The 14,409-nt window shown below is 50.9% G+C and overlaps 46 non-coding genes and 5 pseudogenes across 46 annotated transcripts; all 51 read left to right on the forward strand.

Moving 5' to 3' along the window:
• The first annotated feature begins 336 nt into the window (after window positions 1–336).
• On the forward strand, window positions 337–455 carry LOC116017960 (annotated as a pseudogene).
• Window positions 456–592: 137 nt separating this feature from the next.
• On the forward strand, window positions 593–711 carry LOC116018331. Its single transcript, XR_004098354.1, has one exon. It is a non-coding gene; the product is annotated as a 5S ribosomal RNA (ribosomal RNA).
• Window positions 712–811: 100 nt separating this feature from the next.
• On the forward strand, window positions 812–929 carry LOC116018449. The gene has a single exon (XR_004098465.1). It is a non-coding gene; the product is annotated as a 5S ribosomal RNA (ribosomal RNA).
• A 137-nt stretch (window positions 930–1,066) lies between these two features.
• LOC116018501 lies at window positions 1,067–1,185 on the forward strand. The gene has a single exon (XR_004098515.1). It is a non-coding gene; the product is annotated as a 5S ribosomal RNA (ribosomal RNA).
• Window positions 1,186–1,322: 137 nt separating this feature from the next.
• Window positions 1,323–1,442, forward strand: LOC116018475. Its single transcript, XR_004098490.1, has one exon. It is a non-coding gene; the product is annotated as a 5S ribosomal RNA (ribosomal RNA).
• A 63-nt stretch (window positions 1,443–1,505) lies between these two features.
• Window positions 1,506–1,616, forward strand: LOC116017972 (annotated as a pseudogene).
• Window positions 1,617–1,753: 137 nt separating this feature from the next.
• LOC116018259 lies at window positions 1,754–1,872 on the forward strand. The gene has a single exon (XR_004098283.1). It is a non-coding gene; the product is annotated as a 5S ribosomal RNA (ribosomal RNA).
• Window positions 1,873–2,009: 137 nt separating this feature from the next.
• LOC116017919 lies at window positions 2,010–2,127 on the forward strand. The gene has a single exon (XR_004097991.1). It is a non-coding gene; the product is annotated as a 5S ribosomal RNA (ribosomal RNA).
• Window positions 2,128–2,438: 311 nt separating this feature from the next.
• On the forward strand, window positions 2,439–2,556 carry LOC116017985 (annotated as a pseudogene).
• A 137-nt stretch (window positions 2,557–2,693) lies between these two features.
• LOC116018431 lies at window positions 2,694–2,813 on the forward strand. Its single transcript, XR_004098448.1, has one exon. It is a non-coding gene; the product is annotated as a 5S ribosomal RNA (ribosomal RNA).
• Window positions 2,814–2,949: 136 nt separating this feature from the next.
• On the forward strand, window positions 2,950–3,068 carry LOC116018513. Its single transcript, XR_004098528.1, has one exon. It is a non-coding gene; the product is annotated as a 5S ribosomal RNA (ribosomal RNA).
• A 319-nt stretch (window positions 3,069–3,387) lies between these two features.
• Window positions 3,388–3,505, forward strand: LOC116018563. Its single transcript, XR_004098575.1, has one exon. It is a non-coding gene; the product is annotated as a 5S ribosomal RNA (ribosomal RNA).
• Window positions 3,506–3,641: 136 nt separating this feature from the next.
• LOC116018290 lies at window positions 3,642–3,760 on the forward strand. The gene has a single exon (XR_004098313.1). It is a non-coding gene; the product is annotated as a 5S ribosomal RNA (ribosomal RNA).
• A 311-nt stretch (window positions 3,761–4,071) lies between these two features.
• LOC116018525 lies at window positions 4,072–4,190 on the forward strand. Its single transcript, XR_004098539.1, has one exon. It is a non-coding gene; the product is annotated as a 5S ribosomal RNA (ribosomal RNA).
• A 137-nt stretch (window positions 4,191–4,327) lies between these two features.
• On the forward strand, window positions 4,328–4,446 carry LOC116018317. Its single transcript, XR_004098341.1, has one exon. It is a non-coding gene; the product is annotated as a 5S ribosomal RNA (ribosomal RNA).
• A 128-nt stretch (window positions 4,447–4,574) lies between these two features.
• LOC116018267 lies at window positions 4,575–4,693 on the forward strand. The gene has a single exon (XR_004098291.1). It is a non-coding gene; the product is annotated as a 5S ribosomal RNA (ribosomal RNA).
• A 129-nt stretch (window positions 4,694–4,822) lies between these two features.
• On the forward strand, window positions 4,823–4,942 carry LOC116018451. Its single transcript, XR_004098466.1, has one exon. It is a non-coding gene; the product is annotated as a 5S ribosomal RNA (ribosomal RNA).
• A 45-nt stretch (window positions 4,943–4,987) lies between these two features.
• Window positions 4,988–5,106, forward strand: LOC116018276. The gene has a single exon (XR_004098299.1). It is a non-coding gene; the product is annotated as a 5S ribosomal RNA (ribosomal RNA).
• A 137-nt stretch (window positions 5,107–5,243) lies between these two features.
• On the forward strand, window positions 5,244–5,361 carry LOC116018388. The gene has a single exon (XR_004098408.1). It is a non-coding gene; the product is annotated as a 5S ribosomal RNA (ribosomal RNA).
• A 256-nt stretch (window positions 5,362–5,617) lies between these two features.
• On the forward strand, window positions 5,618–5,735 carry LOC116017983 (annotated as a pseudogene).
• Window positions 5,736–5,872: 137 nt separating this feature from the next.
• Window positions 5,873–5,991, forward strand: LOC116018537. Its single transcript, XR_004098550.1, has one exon. It is a non-coding gene; the product is annotated as a 5S ribosomal RNA (ribosomal RNA).
• Window positions 5,992–6,128: 137 nt separating this feature from the next.
• On the forward strand, window positions 6,129–6,247 carry LOC116018548. Its single transcript, XR_004098561.1, has one exon. It is a non-coding gene; the product is annotated as a 5S ribosomal RNA (ribosomal RNA).
• Window positions 6,248–6,384: 137 nt separating this feature from the next.
• Window positions 6,385–6,503, forward strand: LOC116018560. Its single transcript, XR_004098572.1, has one exon. It is a non-coding gene; the product is annotated as a 5S ribosomal RNA (ribosomal RNA).
• Window positions 6,504–6,640: 137 nt separating this feature from the next.
• Window positions 6,641–6,759, forward strand: LOC116017924. The gene has a single exon (XR_004097995.1). It is a non-coding gene; the product is annotated as a 5S ribosomal RNA (ribosomal RNA).
• Window positions 6,760–6,896: 137 nt separating this feature from the next.
• On the forward strand, window positions 6,897–7,015 carry LOC116018412. The gene has a single exon (XR_004098430.1). It is a non-coding gene; the product is annotated as a 5S ribosomal RNA (ribosomal RNA).
• A 137-nt stretch (window positions 7,016–7,152) lies between these two features.
• LOC116018242 lies at window positions 7,153–7,271 on the forward strand. The gene has a single exon (XR_004098267.1). It is a non-coding gene; the product is annotated as a 5S ribosomal RNA (ribosomal RNA).
• A 137-nt stretch (window positions 7,272–7,408) lies between these two features.
• On the forward strand, window positions 7,409–7,528 carry LOC116018210. Its single transcript, XR_004098236.1, has one exon. It is a non-coding gene; the product is annotated as a 5S ribosomal RNA (ribosomal RNA).
• Window positions 7,529–7,847: 319 nt separating this feature from the next.
• Window positions 7,848–7,965, forward strand: LOC116017968 (annotated as a pseudogene).
• Window positions 7,966–8,268: 303 nt separating this feature from the next.
• LOC116018345 lies at window positions 8,269–8,387 on the forward strand. Its single transcript, XR_004098366.1, has one exon. It is a non-coding gene; the product is annotated as a 5S ribosomal RNA (ribosomal RNA).
• Window positions 8,388–8,516: 129 nt separating this feature from the next.
• On the forward strand, window positions 8,517–8,636 carry LOC116018515. The gene has a single exon (XR_004098530.1). It is a non-coding gene; the product is annotated as a 5S ribosomal RNA (ribosomal RNA).
• A 63-nt stretch (window positions 8,637–8,699) lies between these two features.
• LOC116018247 lies at window positions 8,700–8,818 on the forward strand. The gene has a single exon (XR_004098272.1). It is a non-coding gene; the product is annotated as a 5S ribosomal RNA (ribosomal RNA).
• Window positions 8,819–8,955: 137 nt separating this feature from the next.
• On the forward strand, window positions 8,956–9,074 carry LOC116018217. Its single transcript, XR_004098243.1, has one exon. It is a non-coding gene; the product is annotated as a 5S ribosomal RNA (ribosomal RNA).
• Window positions 9,075–9,211: 137 nt separating this feature from the next.
• Window positions 9,212–9,330, forward strand: LOC116018218. The gene has a single exon (XR_004098244.1). It is a non-coding gene; the product is annotated as a 5S ribosomal RNA (ribosomal RNA).
• A 137-nt stretch (window positions 9,331–9,467) lies between these two features.
• On the forward strand, window positions 9,468–9,586 carry LOC116018321. The gene has a single exon (XR_004098345.1). It is a non-coding gene; the product is annotated as a 5S ribosomal RNA (ribosomal RNA).
• A 477-nt stretch (window positions 9,587–10,063) lies between these two features.
• Window positions 10,064–10,182, forward strand: LOC116018260. Its single transcript, XR_004098284.1, has one exon. It is a non-coding gene; the product is annotated as a 5S ribosomal RNA (ribosomal RNA).
• A 137-nt stretch (window positions 10,183–10,319) lies between these two features.
• On the forward strand, window positions 10,320–10,438 carry LOC116017935. The gene has a single exon (XR_004098006.1). It is a non-coding gene; the product is annotated as a 5S ribosomal RNA (ribosomal RNA).
• Window positions 10,439–10,575: 137 nt separating this feature from the next.
• Window positions 10,576–10,694, forward strand: LOC116017947. Its single transcript, XR_004098017.1, has one exon. It is a non-coding gene; the product is annotated as a 5S ribosomal RNA (ribosomal RNA).
• A 137-nt stretch (window positions 10,695–10,831) lies between these two features.
• LOC116017958 lies at window positions 10,832–10,950 on the forward strand. The gene has a single exon (XR_004098028.1). It is a non-coding gene; the product is annotated as a 5S ribosomal RNA (ribosomal RNA).
• Window positions 10,951–11,087: 137 nt separating this feature from the next.
• LOC116017969 lies at window positions 11,088–11,206 on the forward strand. The gene has a single exon (XR_004098030.1). It is a non-coding gene; the product is annotated as a 5S ribosomal RNA (ribosomal RNA).
• A 137-nt stretch (window positions 11,207–11,343) lies between these two features.
• On the forward strand, window positions 11,344–11,462 carry LOC116017982. The gene has a single exon (XR_004098032.1). It is a non-coding gene; the product is annotated as a 5S ribosomal RNA (ribosomal RNA).
• Window positions 11,463–11,599: 137 nt separating this feature from the next.
• On the forward strand, window positions 11,600–11,718 carry LOC116017994. Its single transcript, XR_004098033.1, has one exon. It is a non-coding gene; the product is annotated as a 5S ribosomal RNA (ribosomal RNA).
• A 137-nt stretch (window positions 11,719–11,855) lies between these two features.
• Window positions 11,856–11,974, forward strand: LOC116017998. Its single transcript, XR_004098034.1, has one exon. It is a non-coding gene; the product is annotated as a 5S ribosomal RNA (ribosomal RNA).
• A 137-nt stretch (window positions 11,975–12,111) lies between these two features.
• On the forward strand, window positions 12,112–12,230 carry LOC116017999. Its single transcript, XR_004098035.1, has one exon. It is a non-coding gene; the product is annotated as a 5S ribosomal RNA (ribosomal RNA).
• A 137-nt stretch (window positions 12,231–12,367) lies between these two features.
• On the forward strand, window positions 12,368–12,486 carry LOC116018006. Its single transcript, XR_004098042.1, has one exon. It is a non-coding gene; the product is annotated as a 5S ribosomal RNA (ribosomal RNA).
• Window positions 12,487–12,623: 137 nt separating this feature from the next.
• LOC116018018 lies at window positions 12,624–12,742 on the forward strand. The gene has a single exon (XR_004098053.1). It is a non-coding gene; the product is annotated as a 5S ribosomal RNA (ribosomal RNA).
• Window positions 12,743–12,879: 137 nt separating this feature from the next.
• On the forward strand, window positions 12,880–12,998 carry LOC116018029. The gene has a single exon (XR_004098064.1). It is a non-coding gene; the product is annotated as a 5S ribosomal RNA (ribosomal RNA).
• A 137-nt stretch (window positions 12,999–13,135) lies between these two features.
• Window positions 13,136–13,254, forward strand: LOC116018040. The gene has a single exon (XR_004098075.1). It is a non-coding gene; the product is annotated as a 5S ribosomal RNA (ribosomal RNA).
• A 137-nt stretch (window positions 13,255–13,391) lies between these two features.
• On the forward strand, window positions 13,392–13,510 carry LOC116018052. Its single transcript, XR_004098086.1, has one exon. It is a non-coding gene; the product is annotated as a 5S ribosomal RNA (ribosomal RNA).
• A 137-nt stretch (window positions 13,511–13,647) lies between these two features.
• LOC116018055 lies at window positions 13,648–13,766 on the forward strand. The gene has a single exon (XR_004098089.1). It is a non-coding gene; the product is annotated as a 5S ribosomal RNA (ribosomal RNA).
• A 137-nt stretch (window positions 13,767–13,903) lies between these two features.
• Window positions 13,904–14,022, forward strand: LOC116018057. The gene has a single exon (XR_004098091.1). It is a non-coding gene; the product is annotated as a 5S ribosomal RNA (ribosomal RNA).
• Window positions 14,023–14,159: 137 nt separating this feature from the next.
• LOC116018371 lies at window positions 14,160–14,279 on the forward strand. Its single transcript, XR_004098392.1, has one exon. It is a non-coding gene; the product is annotated as a 5S ribosomal RNA (ribosomal RNA).
• The last annotated feature ends 130 nt before the right edge of the window (window positions 14,280–14,409 follow it).

Here is a 14,409-nt window from a genome sequence, read left to right on the forward strand (position 1 = left end):
GGACCCCCTGGGAAGTCTTCGTGTTGCATCCCCCACCCTTTTTAAATTTTACTTTTAAACCGCTGGACCGCTCGCTAAGGGTACTATCCTTTTAAACCGATAAACCGCTAAGCGAGAGAAGTTGCGCGGAGAGAGAGGGTCAAGTACAGCTAAGCGAGAGAAGTTGCGCGGAGAGAGAGGGTCAAGTACATTTTGCGCGCAGTACTTGCGCGGAGAGAGAGGGTCAAGTACATTTTGCGCGCAGTACATGACGGATGCGATCATACCAGCACCAATGCACCCGCAGTACATGACGGATGCGATCATACCAGCACCAATGCACCGGATCCCATCAGAACATGCGATCATACCAGCACCAATGCACCGGATCCCATCAGAACACCGAAGTTAGGCGTGCTTGGGCGAGTGTAGTACTAGAATGGGTGACCTCCTAGCAAGTCCTCGTGTTGCATCCCCCGCCCTCTTTTTAATTTTTCTTTTAAACTGCTGGACCGCTCGGTAAGGATACTATCCTTTTAATCCGCTAAACCGCTAAGCGAGAGAAGTTGCGCGGAGAGAGAAGGTCAAGTACATTTTGCGCGCAGTACATGACGGATGTGATCATACCAGCACAAATGCACCGGATCCCATCAGACCTCCGAAGCTAAGCGTGCTTGGGCGAGAGTAGTACTAGGATGGGAGACCCCTTGGGAAGTCCTCGTGTTGCCTCCACCGCCCTCTTTTTAATTTTTCTTTTAAACCGCTAAACCGCTAAGCGAGAGAAGTTGCGCGGAGAGAGAGGGTCAAGTACATTTTGCGCGCAGTACATGACGGATGCGATCATACCAGCACCAATGCACCGGATCCCATCAGAACTCCGAAGTGAAGCGTTCTTGGGCTAGAGTAGTACTAGGATGGTGACCCCCTGGGAAGTCCTCGTGTTGCATCCCCCACCCTCTTTTTAATTTTTCTTTTAAACCGCTGGACCGCTCGCTAAGGGTACTATCCTTTTAAACCGCTAAACCGCTAAGCGAGAGAAGTTGCGCGGAGAGAGAGGGTCAAGTACATTTTGCGCGCAGTACGTGACGGATGCGATCATACCAGCACTAATGCACCGGATCCCATCAGAACTCCGAAGTTAAGCGTGCTTGGGCGAGAGTAGTACTAGGATGGGTGACCCCCTGGGAAGTCCTCGTGTTGCATCCCCCACCCTCTTTTTAATCTTTCTTTTAAACCGCTAACTCCGAAGTCAAGCTAATTTTTCTTTTAAACCGCTAAACCTCTAAGCGAGAGAAGTTGCGCGGAGAGAGAGGGTCAAGTACATTTTGCACGCAGTACATGACGGATGTGATCATACCAGCACAAATGCACCGGATCCCATCAGAACTCCGAAGTAAAGCGTGCTTGGGCGAGAGTAGTACTAGGATGGGTGACCCCCTGGGAAGTCCTCGTGACCGCTAAACCACTAAGCGAGGGAAGTTTCGCGGAGAGAAAGGGTCAAGTACATTTTGCGCGCAGTACATGACGGATGCGATCATACCAGCACTAATGCACCGGATCCCATCAGAACTCCGAAGTCTTGGGCGAGGATAGTACTAGGATGGGCGACCCCCTGGGAAGTCCTCGTGTTGCATCCCCCACCCTCTTTTTAATTTTTCTTTTAAACCGCTGGACCGCTCGCTAAGGGTACTATCCTTTTAAACCGCTAAACTGCTAAGCGAGAGAAGTTGCGCGGAGAGAGAGGGTCAAGTACATTTTGCGCGCAGTACGTGACGGATGCGATCATACCAGCACTAATGCACCGGATCCCATCAGAACTCCGAAGCTAAGCGTGCTTGGGCGAGAGTAGTACTAGGATTGGTGACCCCCTGGGAAGTCCTCGTGTTGCATCCCCCACACTCTTTTTAATTTTTCTTTTAAACCGCTGGACCGCTCGCTGAGGGTACTATCCTTTTAAACCGCGAAACCGCTAAGCGAAAGAAGTTGCGCGGAGAGAGAGGGTCAAGTACATTTTGCGCGCAGTACATGACGGATGCGATCATACCAGCACTAACGCACCGGATCCCATCAGAACTCCGAAGTGAAGCGTTCTTGTGCTAGAGTAGTACTAGGATGGTGACCCCCTGGGAAGTCTTCGTGTTGCATCCCCCACCCTCTTTTTAATTTTTCTTTTAAACCGCTAGACCGCTCGCTAAGGGTACTATCTTTTTAAACCGCTAAGTGAGATGAGTCGCGCGGAGAGAGAGGGTCAAGTACATTTTGCGCGCAGTACATGACGGATGCGATCATGCCAACACTAATGCACCGGATCCCATCAGAACTCCGAAGTCAAGCTAATTTTTCTTTTAAACCGCTGGACCGCTCGCTAAGGATACTATCCTTTTAAACAGCTAAACCGCTAAGCAAGAGAAGTTGCGCGGAGAGAGAGGGTCAAGTACATTTTGCTCGCAGTACATGACGGATGCGATCATGCCAACACTAATGCACCGGAACCCATCAGAACTCCGAAGTGAAGCGTTCTTGGGCTAGAGTAGTACTAGGATGCTGACCCCCTGGGAAGCCTTCGTGTTGCATCCCCCACCCTCTTTTTAATTTTTCTTTTAAACCGCTGGACCGCTCGCTAAGGGTACTATCCTTTTAAACCGCTAAACCGCTAAGCGAGAGAAGTTGCGCGGAGAGAGAGGGTCAAGTACATTTTGCGCGCAGTACGTGACGGATGCGATCATACCAGCACTAATGCACCGGATCCCATCAGAACTCCGAAGTTAAGCGTGCTTGGGCGAGAGTAGTACTAGGATGGGTGACCCCCTGGGAAGTCCTCGTGTTCAGAACTCCGAAATCAAGCTAATTTTTCTTTTAAACTGCTGGACAGCTCGCTAAGGCTACTATCCTTTTAATCCGCTAAACCGCTAAGCGAGAGAAGTTGCGCGGAGAGAGAAGGTCAAGTACATTTTGCGCGCAGTACATGACGGATGCGATCATACCAGCACTAATGCACCGGATCCCATCAGAACTCCGAAGTTAAGCGTGCTTGGGCGAGAGTAGTACTAGGATGGGTGACCCCCTGGGAAGTCCTCGTGTTGCATCCCCCACCCTCTTTTTAATTTTTCTTTTAAACTGCTGGACCGCTCGGTAAGGATACTATCCTTTTAATCCGCTAAACCGCTAAGCGAGAGAAGTTGCGCGGAGAGAGAGGGTCAAGAACATTTTGCGCGCAGTACATGACGGATGCAATCATACCAGCACTAATGCACCGGATCCCATCAGAACTCCGAAGTCAAGCTAATTTTTCTTTTAAACCGCTGGACCGCTCGCTAAGGATACTATCCTTTTAAACCGCTAAACCGCTAAGCGAGAGAAGTTGCGCGGAGAGAGAGGGTCAAGAACATTTTGCGCGCAGTACATGACGGATGCGATCATACCAGCACTAATGCACCGGATCCCATCAGAACTCCGAAGTGAAGCGTTCTTGGGCTAGAGTAGTACTAGGATGCTGACCCCCTGGGAAGTCTTCGTGTTGCATCCCCCACCCTCTTTTTAATTTTTCTTTTAAACCGCTGGACCGCTCGCTAAGGGTACTATCCTTTTAAACCGCTAAACCGCTAAGCGAGAGAAGGTTCGCGGAGAGAGAGGGTCAAGTACATTTTGCGCGCAATACATGCAGATGCGATCATACCAGCACTAATGCACCGGATCCCATCAGAACTCCGAAGTTAAGCGTGGTTGGGCGAGAGTAGTACTAGGATGGGTGACCCCTTGGGAAGTCCTCGTGTTGCATCCCCCACCCTCTTTTTAATTTTTCTTTTAAACCGCTGGACCGCTCGCTAAGGGTACTATCTTTTTAAACCGCTAAGTTAGATAAGTTGCGCGGAGAGAGAGGGTCAAGTACATTTTGCGCGCAGTACATGACGGATGCAATCATACCAGTACTAATGCACCGGATCCCATCACAACTCCGAAATCAAGCTAATTTTTCTTTTAAACTGCTGGACAGCTCGCTAAGGGTACTATCATTTTAATCCGCTAAACCGCTAAGCGAGAGAAGTTGCGCGGAGAGAGAAGGTCAAGTACATTTTGCGCGCAGTACATGACGGATGCGATCATACCAGCACTAATGCACCGGATCCCATCAGAACTCCGAAGTTAAGCGTGCTTGGGCGAGAGTAGTACTAGGATGGGTGACCCCCTGGGAAGTCCTCGTGTTGCATCCCCCACCCTCTTTTTAATCTTTCTTTTAAACCGCTGGACCGCTCGCTAAGGGTACTATCCTTTTAAACCGCTAAACCGCTAAGCGAGAGAAGTTGCGCGGAGAGAGAAGGTCAAGTACATTTTTCGCGCAGTACATGACGATTGCGATCATACCAGCACTAATGCACCGGATCCCATCAGAACTTCGAAGCTAAGCGTGCTTGGGCGAGAGTAGTACTAGGATGGGAGACCCCTTGGGAAGTCCTCGTGTTGCATCCCCCACCCTTTTTAAATTTTACTTTTAAACCGCTGGACCGCTCGCTAAGGGTACTATCTTTTTAAACCGCTAAGTGAGATAAGGTGCGCGGAGAGAGAGGGTCAAGTACATTTTGCGCGCAGTCCATGACGGATGCAATCATGCCCGCACTAATGCACCGGATCCCATCAGAACTCCGAAGTCAAGCGTGCTTGGGCGAGAGTAGTACTAGGATGGGCGACCCCCTGGGAAGTCCTCGTGTTGCATCCCCCCCCCTCTTTTTAATTTTTCTTTTAAACCGCTGGACCGCTCGCTAAGGGTACTATCTTTTTAAACCGCTAAGTGAGATAAGGTGCGCGGAGAGAGAGGGTCAAGTACATTTTGCGCGCAGTACATGACGGATGCGATCATACCAGCATTAATGCACCGGATCCCATCAGAACTCCGAAGTAAAGCGTGCTTGGGCGAGAGTAGTACTAGGATGGGTGACCCCCTGGGAAGTCCTCGTGACCGCTAAACCGCTAAGCGAGGAGGGTCAAGTACATTTTGCGCGCAGTACATGACGGATGCGATCATACCAGCATTAATGCACCGGATCCCATCAGAACTCCGAAGTCAAGCGCGCTTGGGCGAGGATAGTACTAGGATGGGCGACCCCCTGGGAAGTCCTCGTGTTGCATCCCCCACCCTCTTTTTAATTTTTCTTTTAAACCGCTGGACCGCTCGCTAAGGGTACTATCCTTTTAAACCGCTAAACTGCTAAGCGAGAGAAGTTGCGCGGAGAGAGAGGGTCAAGTACATTTTGCGCGCAGTACATGACGGATGCGATCATACCAGTGCTAATGCACCGGATCCCATCAGAACTCCGAAGCTAAGCGTGCTTGGGCGAGAGTAGTACTAGGATGGTGACCCCCTGCGAAGTCTTCGTGTTGCATCCCCCACCCTCTTTTTAATTTTTCTTTTAAACCGCTAGACCGCTCGCTAAGGGTACTATCTTTTTAAACCGCTAAGTGAGACCGCTCGCTAAGGGTACTATCTTTTTAAACCGCTAAGTGAGATGAGTCGCGCGGAGAGAGAGGGTCAAGTACATTTTGCGCGCAGTACATGACGGATGCNTTTAAACAGCTAAACCGCTAAGCAAGAGAAGTTGCGCGGAGAGAGAGAGTCAAGTACATTTTGCTCGCAGTACATGACGGATGCGATCATGCCAACACTAATGCACCGGATCCCATCAGAACTCCGAAGTGAAGCGTTCTTGGGCTAGAGTAGTACTAGGATGCTGACCCCCTGGGAAGTCGTCGTGTTGCATCCCCCACCCTCTTTTTAATTTTTCTTTTAAACCGCTGGACCGCTCGCTAAGGGTACTATCCTTTTAAACCGCTAAACCGCTAAGCGAGAGAAGTTGCGCGGAGAGAGAGGGTCAAGTACATTTTGCGCGCAGTACGTGACGGATGCGATCATACCAGCACTAATGCACCGGATCCCATCAGAACTCCGAAGTTAAGCGTGCTTGGGCGAGAGTAGTACTAGGATGGGTGACCCCCTGGGAAGTCCTCGTGTTGCATCCCCCACCCTCTTTTTAATCTTTCTTTTAAACCGCTGGACCGCTCGCTAAGGGTACTATCCTTTTAAACCGCTAAACCGCTAAGCGAGAGAAGTTGCGCGGAGAGAGAGGGTCAAGTACATTTTGCGCGCAGTACGTGACGGATGCGATCATACCAGCACTAATGCACCGGATCCCATCAGAACTCCGAAGTTAAGCGTGCTTGGGCGAGAGTAGTACTAGGATGGGTGACCCCCTGGGAAGTCCTCGTGTTGCATCCCCCACCCTCTTTTTAATCTTTCTTTTAAACCGCTGGACCGCTCGCTAAGGGTACTATCCTTTTAAACCGCTAAACCGCTAAGCGAGAGAAGTTGCGCGGAGAGAGAGGGTCAAGTACATTTTGCGCGCAGTACGTGACGGATGCGATCATACCAGCACTAATGCACCGGATCCCATCAGAACTCCGAAGTTAAGCGTGCTTGGGCGAGAGTAGTACTAGGATGGGTGACCCCCTGGGAAGTCCTCGTGTTGCATCCCCCACCCTCTTTTTAATCTTTCTTTTAAACCGCTGGACCGCTCGCTAAGGGTACTATCCTTTTAAACCGCTAAACCGCTAAGCGAGAGAAGTTGCGCGGAGAGAGAGGGTCAAGTACATTTTGCGCGCAGTACGTGACGGATGCGATCATACCAGCACTAATGCACCGGATCCCATCAGAACTCCGAAGTTAAGCGTGCTTGGGCGAGAGTAGTACTAGGATGGGTGACCCCCTGGGAAGTCCTCGTGTTGCATCCCCCACCCTCTTTTTAATCTTTCTTTTAAACCGCTGGACCGCTCGCTAAGGGTACTATCCTTTTAAACCGCTAAACCGCTAAGCGAGAGAAGTTGCGCGGAGAGAGAGGGTCAAGTACATTTTGCGCGCAGTACATGACGGATGCGATCATACCAGCACTAATGCACCGGATCCCATCAGAACTCCGAACTTAGGCGTGCTTGGGCGAGTGTAGTACTAGGATGGGTGACCTCCTGGCAAGTCCTCGTGTTGCATCCCCCATCCTCTTTTTAATTTTTCTTTTAAACTGCTGGACCGCTCGGTAAGGATACTATCCTTTTAATCCGCTAAACCGCTACGCGAGAGAAGTTGCGCGGAGAGAGAAGGTCAAGTACATTTTGCGCGCAGTACATGACGATTGCGATCATACCAGCACTAATGCACCGGATCCCATCAGAACTCCGAAGTTAAGCGTGCTTGGGCGAGAGTAGTACTAGGATGGGTGACCCCCTGGGAAGTCCTCGTGTTGCATCCCCCACCCTCTTTTTAATCTTTCTTTTAAACCGCTGGACCGCTCGCTAAGGGTACTATCCTTTTAAACCGCTAAACCGCTAAGCGAGAGAAGTTGCGCGGAGAGAGAGGGTCAAGTACATTTTGCGCGCAGTACATGACGGATGCGATCATACCAGCACTAATGCACCGGATCCCATCAGAACTCCGAAGTTAAGCGTGCTTGGGCGAGAGTAGTACTAGGATGGGTGACCCCCTGGGAAGTCCTCGTTGTTGCATCCCCCACCCTTTTTAAATTTTACTTTTAAACCGCAGGACCGCTCGCTAAGGGTACTATCCTTTTAAACCGCTAAACCGCTAAGCGAGAGAAGTTGCGCGAAGAGAGAGAGTCAAGTACATTTTGCGCGCAGTANAGAGTAGTACTAGGATTGGTGACCCCCTGGGAAGTCCTCGTGATGCATCCCCCACCCTCTTTTTAATTTTTCTTTTAAACCGCTGGACCGCTCGCTAAGGGTACTATCCTTTTAAACCGCTAAACTGCTAAGCGAGAGAAGTTGCACGGAGAGAGAGGGTCAAGTACATTTTGCGCGCAGTACATGACGATTGCGATCATACCAGCACTAATGCCCCGGATCCCATCAGAACTCGGAAGTGAAGCGTTCTTGGGCTAGAGTAGTACTAGGATGGTGACCCCCTGGGAAGTCCTCGTGTTGCATCCCCCACCCTCTTTTTAATTTTTCTTTTAAACCGCTGGACCGCTCGCTAAGGGTACTATCTTTTTAAACCGCTAAGTGAGATAAGTCGCGCGGAGAGAGAGGATAAAGTACATTTTGCGCGCAGTACATGACGGATGCAATCATACCAGCACTAATGCACCGGATCCCATCAGAACTCCGAAGTCAAGCTAATTTTTCTTTTAAATCGCTGGACCGCTCGCTAAGGATACTATCCTTTTAAACCGCTAAGTGAGATGAGTCGCGCGGAGAGAGAGGGTCAAGTACATATTGCGCGCAGTACATGACGGATGCAATCATACCAGCACTAATGCACCGGATCCCATCAGAACTCCGAAGTCAAGCGCGCTTGGGCGAGGATAGTACTAGGATGGGCGACCCCCTGGGAAGTCTTCGGGTTGCATCCCCGACCCTCTTTTTAATTTTTCTTTTAAATCGCTGGACCGCTCGCTAAGGATACTATCCTTTTAAACCGCTAAGTGAGATGAGTCGCGCGGAGAGAGAGGGTCAAGTACATATTGCGCGCAGTACATGACGGATGCGATCATACCAGCACTAATGCACCGGATCCCATCAGAACTCCGAAGTAAAGCGTGCTTGGGCGAGAGTAGTACTAGGATGGGTGAACCCCTGGGAAGTCCTCGTGACCGCTAAACCGCTAAGCGAGGGAAGTTTCGCGGAGAGAAAGGGTCAAGTACATTTTGCGCGCAGTACATGACGGATGCAATCGTACCAGCACTAATGCACCGGATCCCATCAGAACTCCGAAGCTAAGCGTGCTTGGGCGAGAGTAGTACTAGGATGGGAGACCCCTTGGGAAGTCCTCGTGTTGCATCCCCCACCCTCTTTTTAATTTTTCTTTTAAACCGCTGGACCGCTCGCTAAGGGTACTATCCTTTTAAACCGCTAAACCGCTAAGCGAGAGAAGTTGCGCGGAGAGAGAGGGTCAAGTACATTTTGCGCGCAGTACATGACGGATGCGATCATACCAGCACTAATGCACCGGATCCCATCAGAACTCCGAAGCTAAGCGTGCTTGGGCGAGAGTAGTACTAGGATGGGAGACCCCTTGGGAAGTCCTCGTGTTGCATCCCCCACCCTCTTTTTAATTTTTCTTTTAAACCGCTGGACCGCTCGCTAAGGATACTATCCTTTTAAACCGCTAAACCGCTAAGCGAGAGAAGTTGCGCGGAGAGAGAGGGTCAAGTACATTTTGCACGCAGTACATGACGGATGCGATCATACCAGCACTAATGCACCGGATCCCATCAGAACTCCGAAGCTAAGCGTGCTTGGGCGAGAGTAGTACTAGGATGGGAGACCCCTTGGGAAGTCCTCGTGTTGCATCCCCCACCCTCTTTTTAATTTTTCTTTTAAACCGCTGGACCGCTCGCTAAGGATACTATCCTTTTAAACAGCTAAACCGCTAAGCGAGAGAAGTTGCGCGGAGAGAGAGGGTCAAGTACATTTTTCGCGCAGTACATGACGAATGCGATCATACCAGCACTAATGCACCGGATCCCATCAGAACTCCGAAGTTAAGCGCGCTTGGGCGAGAATGGTACTAGGATGGGCGACCCCCTGGGAAGTCCTCGTGTTGCATCCCCCACCCTCTTTTTAATTTTTCTTTTAAACCGCTGGACCGCTCGCTAAGGGTACTATCCTTTTAAACCGCTAAACAGCTAAGCGAAAGAAGTTGCGCGGAGAGAGAGGGTCAAGTACATTTTGCGCGCAGTACATGACGATTGCGATCATACCAGCACTAATGCACCGGATCCCATCAAAACTCCGAAGCTAAGCGTGCTTGGGGCACCGGATCCCATCAAAACTCCGAAGCTAAGCGTGCTTGGGCGAGAGTAGTACTAGGATACTCCGAAGCTAAGCGTGCTTGGGCGAGAGTAGTACTAGGATAGGAGACCCCTTGGGAAGTCCTCGTGTTGCATCCCCCACCCTTTTTAAATTTTACTTTTAAACCGCTGGACCGCTCGCTAAGGGTACTATCCTTTTAAAACCGCTAAACCGCTAAGCGAGAGAAGTTGCGCGGAGAGAGAGGGTCAAGTACATTTTGCGCGCAGTACGTGACGGATGCGATCATACCAGCACTAATGCACCGGATCCCATCAGAACTCCGAAGCTAAGCGTGCTTGGGCGAGAGTAGTACTAGGATTGGTGACCCCCTGGGAAGTCCTCGTGTTGCATCCCCCACCCTCTTTTTAATTTTTCTTTTAAACCGCTGGACCGCTCGCTAAGGGTACTATCCTTTTAAACCGCTAAACCGCTAAGCGAGAGAAGTTGCGCGGAGAGAGAGGGTCAAGTACATTTTGCGCGCAGTACGTGACGGATGCGATCATACCAGCACTAATGCACCGGATCCCATCAGAACTCCGAAGTTAAGCGTGCTTGGGCGAGAGTAGTACTAGGATGGGTGACCCCCTGGGAAGTCCTCGTGTTGCATCCCCCACCCTCTTTTTAATCTTTCTTTTAAACCGCTGGACCGCTCGCTAAGGGTACTATCCTTTTAAACCGCTAAACCGCTAAGCGAGAGAAGTTGCGCGGAGAGAGAGGGTCAAGTACATTTTGCGCGCAGTACGTGACGGATGCGATCATACCAGCACTAATGCACCGGATCCCATCAGAACTCCGAAGTTAAGCGTGCTTGGGCGAGAGTAGTACTAGGATGGGTGACCCCCTGGGAAGTCCTCGTGTTGCATCCCCCACCCTCTTTTTAATCTTTCTTTTAAACCGCTGGACCGCTCGCTAAGGGTACTATCCTTTTAAACCGCTAAACCGCTAAGCGAGAGAAGTTGCGCGGAGAGAGAGGGTCAAGTACATTTTGCGCGCAGTACGTGACGGATGCGATCATACCAGCACTAATGCACCGGATCCCATCAGAACTCCGAAGTTAAGCGTGCTTGGGCGAGAGTAGTACTAGGATGGGTGACCCCCTGGGAAGTCCTCGTGTTGCATCCCCCACCCTCTTTTTAATCTTTCTTTTAAACCGCTGGACCGCTCGCTAAGGGTACTATCCTTTTAAACCGCTAAACCGCTAAGCGAGAGAAGTTGCGCGGAGAGAGAGGGTCAAGTACATTTTGCGCGCAGTACGTGACGGATGCGATCATACCAGCACTAATGCACCGGATCCCATCAGAACTCCGAAGTTAAGCGTGCTTGGGCGAGAGTAGTACTAGGATGGGTGACCCCCTGGGAAGTCCTCGTGTTGCATCCCCCACCCTCTTTTTAATCTTTCTTTTAAACCGCTGGACCGCTCGCTAAGGGTACTATCCTTTTAAACCGCTAAACCGCTAAGCGAGAGAAGTTGCGCGGAGAGAGAGGGTCAAGTACATTTTGCGCGCAGTACGTGACGGATGCGATCATACCAGCACTAATGCACCGGATCCCATCAGAACTCCGAAGTTAAGCGTGCTTGGGCGAGAGTAGTACTAGGATGGGTGACCCCCTGGGAAGTCCTCGTGTTGCATCCCCCACCCTCTTTTTAATCTTTCTTTTAAACCGCTGGACCGCTCGCTAAGGGTACTATCCTTTTAAACCGCTAAACCGCTAAGCGAGAGAAGTTGCGCGGAGAGAGAGGGTCAAGTACATTTTGCGCGCAGTACGTGACGGATGCGATCATACCAGCACTAATGCACCGGATCCCATCAGAACTCCGAAGTTAAGCGTGCTTGGGCGAGAGTAGTACTAGGATGGGTGACCCCCTGGGAAGTCCTCGTGTTGCATCCCCCACCCTCTTTTTAATCTTTCTTTTAAACCGCTGGACCGCTCGCTAAGGGTACTATCCTTTTAAACCGCTAAACCGCTAAGCGAGAGAAGTTGCGCGGAGAGAGAGGGTCAAGTACATTTTGCGCGCAGTACGTGACGGATGCGATCATACCAGCACTAATGCACCGGATCCCATCAGAACTCCGAAGTTAAGCGTGCTTGGGCGAGAGTAGTACTAGGATGGGTGACCCCCTGGGAAGTCCTCGTGTTGCATCCCCCACCCTCTTTTTAATCTTTCTTTTAAACCGCTGGACCGCTCGCTAAGGGTACTATCCTTTTAAACCGCTAAACCGCTAAGCGAGAGAAGTTGCGCGGAGAGAGAGGGTCAAGTACATTTTGCGCGCAGTACGTGACGGATGCGATCATACCAGCACTAATGCACCGGATCCCATCAGAACTCCGAAGTTAAGCGTGCTTGGGCGAGAGTAGTACTAGGATGGGTGACCCCCTGGGAAGTCCTCGTGTTGCATCCCCCACCCTCTTTTTAATCTTTCTTTTAAACCGCTGGACCGCTCGCTAAGGGTACTATCCTTTTAAACCGCTAAACCGCTAAGCGAGAGAAGTTGCGCGGAGAGAGAGGGTCAAGTACATTTTGCGCGCAGTACGTGACGGATGCGATCATACCAGCACTAATGCACCGGATCCCATCAGAACTCCGAAGTTAAGCGTGCTTGGGCGAGAGTAGTACTAGGATGGGTGACCCCCTGGGAAGTCCTCGTGTTGCATCCCCCACCCTCTTTTTAATCTTTCTTTTAAACCGCTGGACCGCTCGCTAAGGGTACTATCCTTTTAAACCGCTAAACCGCTAAGCGAGAGAAGTTGCGCGGAGAGAGAGGGTCAAGTACATTTTGCGCGCAGTACGTGACGGATGCGATCATACCAGCACTAATGCACCGGATCCCATCAGAACTCCGAAGTTAAGCGTGCTTGGGCGAGAGTAGTACTAGGATGGGTGACCCCCTGGGAAGTCCTCGTGTTGCATCCCCCACCCTCTTTTTAATCTTTCTTTTAAACCGCTGGACCGCTCGCTAAGGGTACTATCCTTTTAAACCGCTAAACCGCTAAGCGAGAGAAGTTGCGCGGAGAGAGAGGGTCAAGTACATTTTGCGCGCAGTACGTGACGGATGCGATCATACCAGCACTAATGCACCGGATCCCATCAGAACTCCGAAGTTAAGCGTGCTTGGGCGAGAGTAGTACTAGGATGGGTGACCCCCTGGGAAGTCCTCGTGTTGCATCCCCCACCCTCTTTTTAATCTTTCTTTTAAACCGCTGGACCGCTCGCTAAGGGTACTATCCTTTTAAACCGCTAAACCGCTAAGCGAGAGAAGTTGCGCGGAGAGAGAGGGTCAAGTACATTTTGCGCGCAGTACGTGACGGATGCGATCATACCAGCACTAATGCACCGGATCCCATCAGAACTCCGAAGTTAAGCGTGCTTGGGCGAGAGTAGTACTAGGATGGGTGACCCCCTGGGAAGTCCTCGTGTTGCATCCCCCACCCTCTTTTTAATCTTTCTTTTAAACCGCTGGACCGCTCGCTAAGGGTACTATCCTTTTAAACCGCTAAACCGCTAAGCGAGAGAAGTTGCGCGGAGAGAGAGGGTCAAGTACATTTTGCGCGCAGTACGTGACGGATGCGATCATACCAGCACTAATGCACCGGATCCCATCAGAACTCCGAAGTTAAGCGTGCTTGGGCGAGAGTAGTACTAGGATGGGTGACCCCCTGGGAAGTCCTCGTGTTGCATCCCCCACCCTCTTTTTAATCTTTCTTTTAAACCGCTGGACCGCTCGCTAAGGGTACTATCCTTTTAAACCGCTAAACCGCTAAGCGAGAGAAGTTGCGCGGAGAGAGAGGGTCAAGTACATTTTGCGCGCAGTACGTGACGGATGCGATCATACCAGCACTAATGCACCGGATCCCATCAGAACTCCGAAGTTAAGCGTGCTTGGGCGAGAGTAGTACTAGGATGGGTGACCCCCTGGGAAGTCCTCGTGTTGCATCCCCCACCCTCTTTTTAATCTTTCTTTTAAACCGCTGGACCGCTCGCTAAGGGTACTATCCTTTTAAACCGCTAAACCGCTAAGCGAGAGAAGTTGCGCGGAGAGAGAGGGTCAAGTACATTTTGCGCGCAGTACGTGACGGATGCGATCATACCAGCACTAATGCACCGGATCCCATCAGAACTCCGAAGTTAAGCGTGCTTGGGCGAGAGTAGTACTAGGATGGGTGACCCCCTGGGAAGTCCTCGTGTTGCATCCCCCACCCTCTTTTTAATCTTTCTTTTAAACCGCTGGACCGCTCGCTAAGGGTACTATCCTTTTAAACCGCTAAACCGCTAAGCGAGAGAAGTTGCGCGGAGAGAGAGGGTCAAGTACATTTTGCGCGCAGTACGTGACGGATGCGATCATACCAGCACTAATGCACCGGATCCCATCAGAACTCCGAAGTTAAGCGTGCTTGGGCGAGAGTAGTACTAGGATGGGTGACCCCCTGGGAAGTCCTCGTGATCAGAACTCCGAAGTCAAGCTAATTTTTCTTTTAAACCGCTTGACCGCTCGCTAAGGATACTATCCTTTTAAACAGCTAAACCGCTAAGCGAGAGAAGTTGCGCGGAGAGAGAGGGTCAAGTACATTTTTCGCGCAGTA

The sequence above is a fragment of the Ipomoea triloba genome, chromosome 4 (genome assembly GCF_003576645.1).
Source record: "Ipomoea triloba cultivar NCNSP0323 chromosome 4, ASM357664v1".
NCBI classification, from domain to species: domain Eukaryota; kingdom Viridiplantae; phylum Streptophyta; class Magnoliopsida; order Solanales; family Convolvulaceae; genus Ipomoea; species Ipomoea triloba.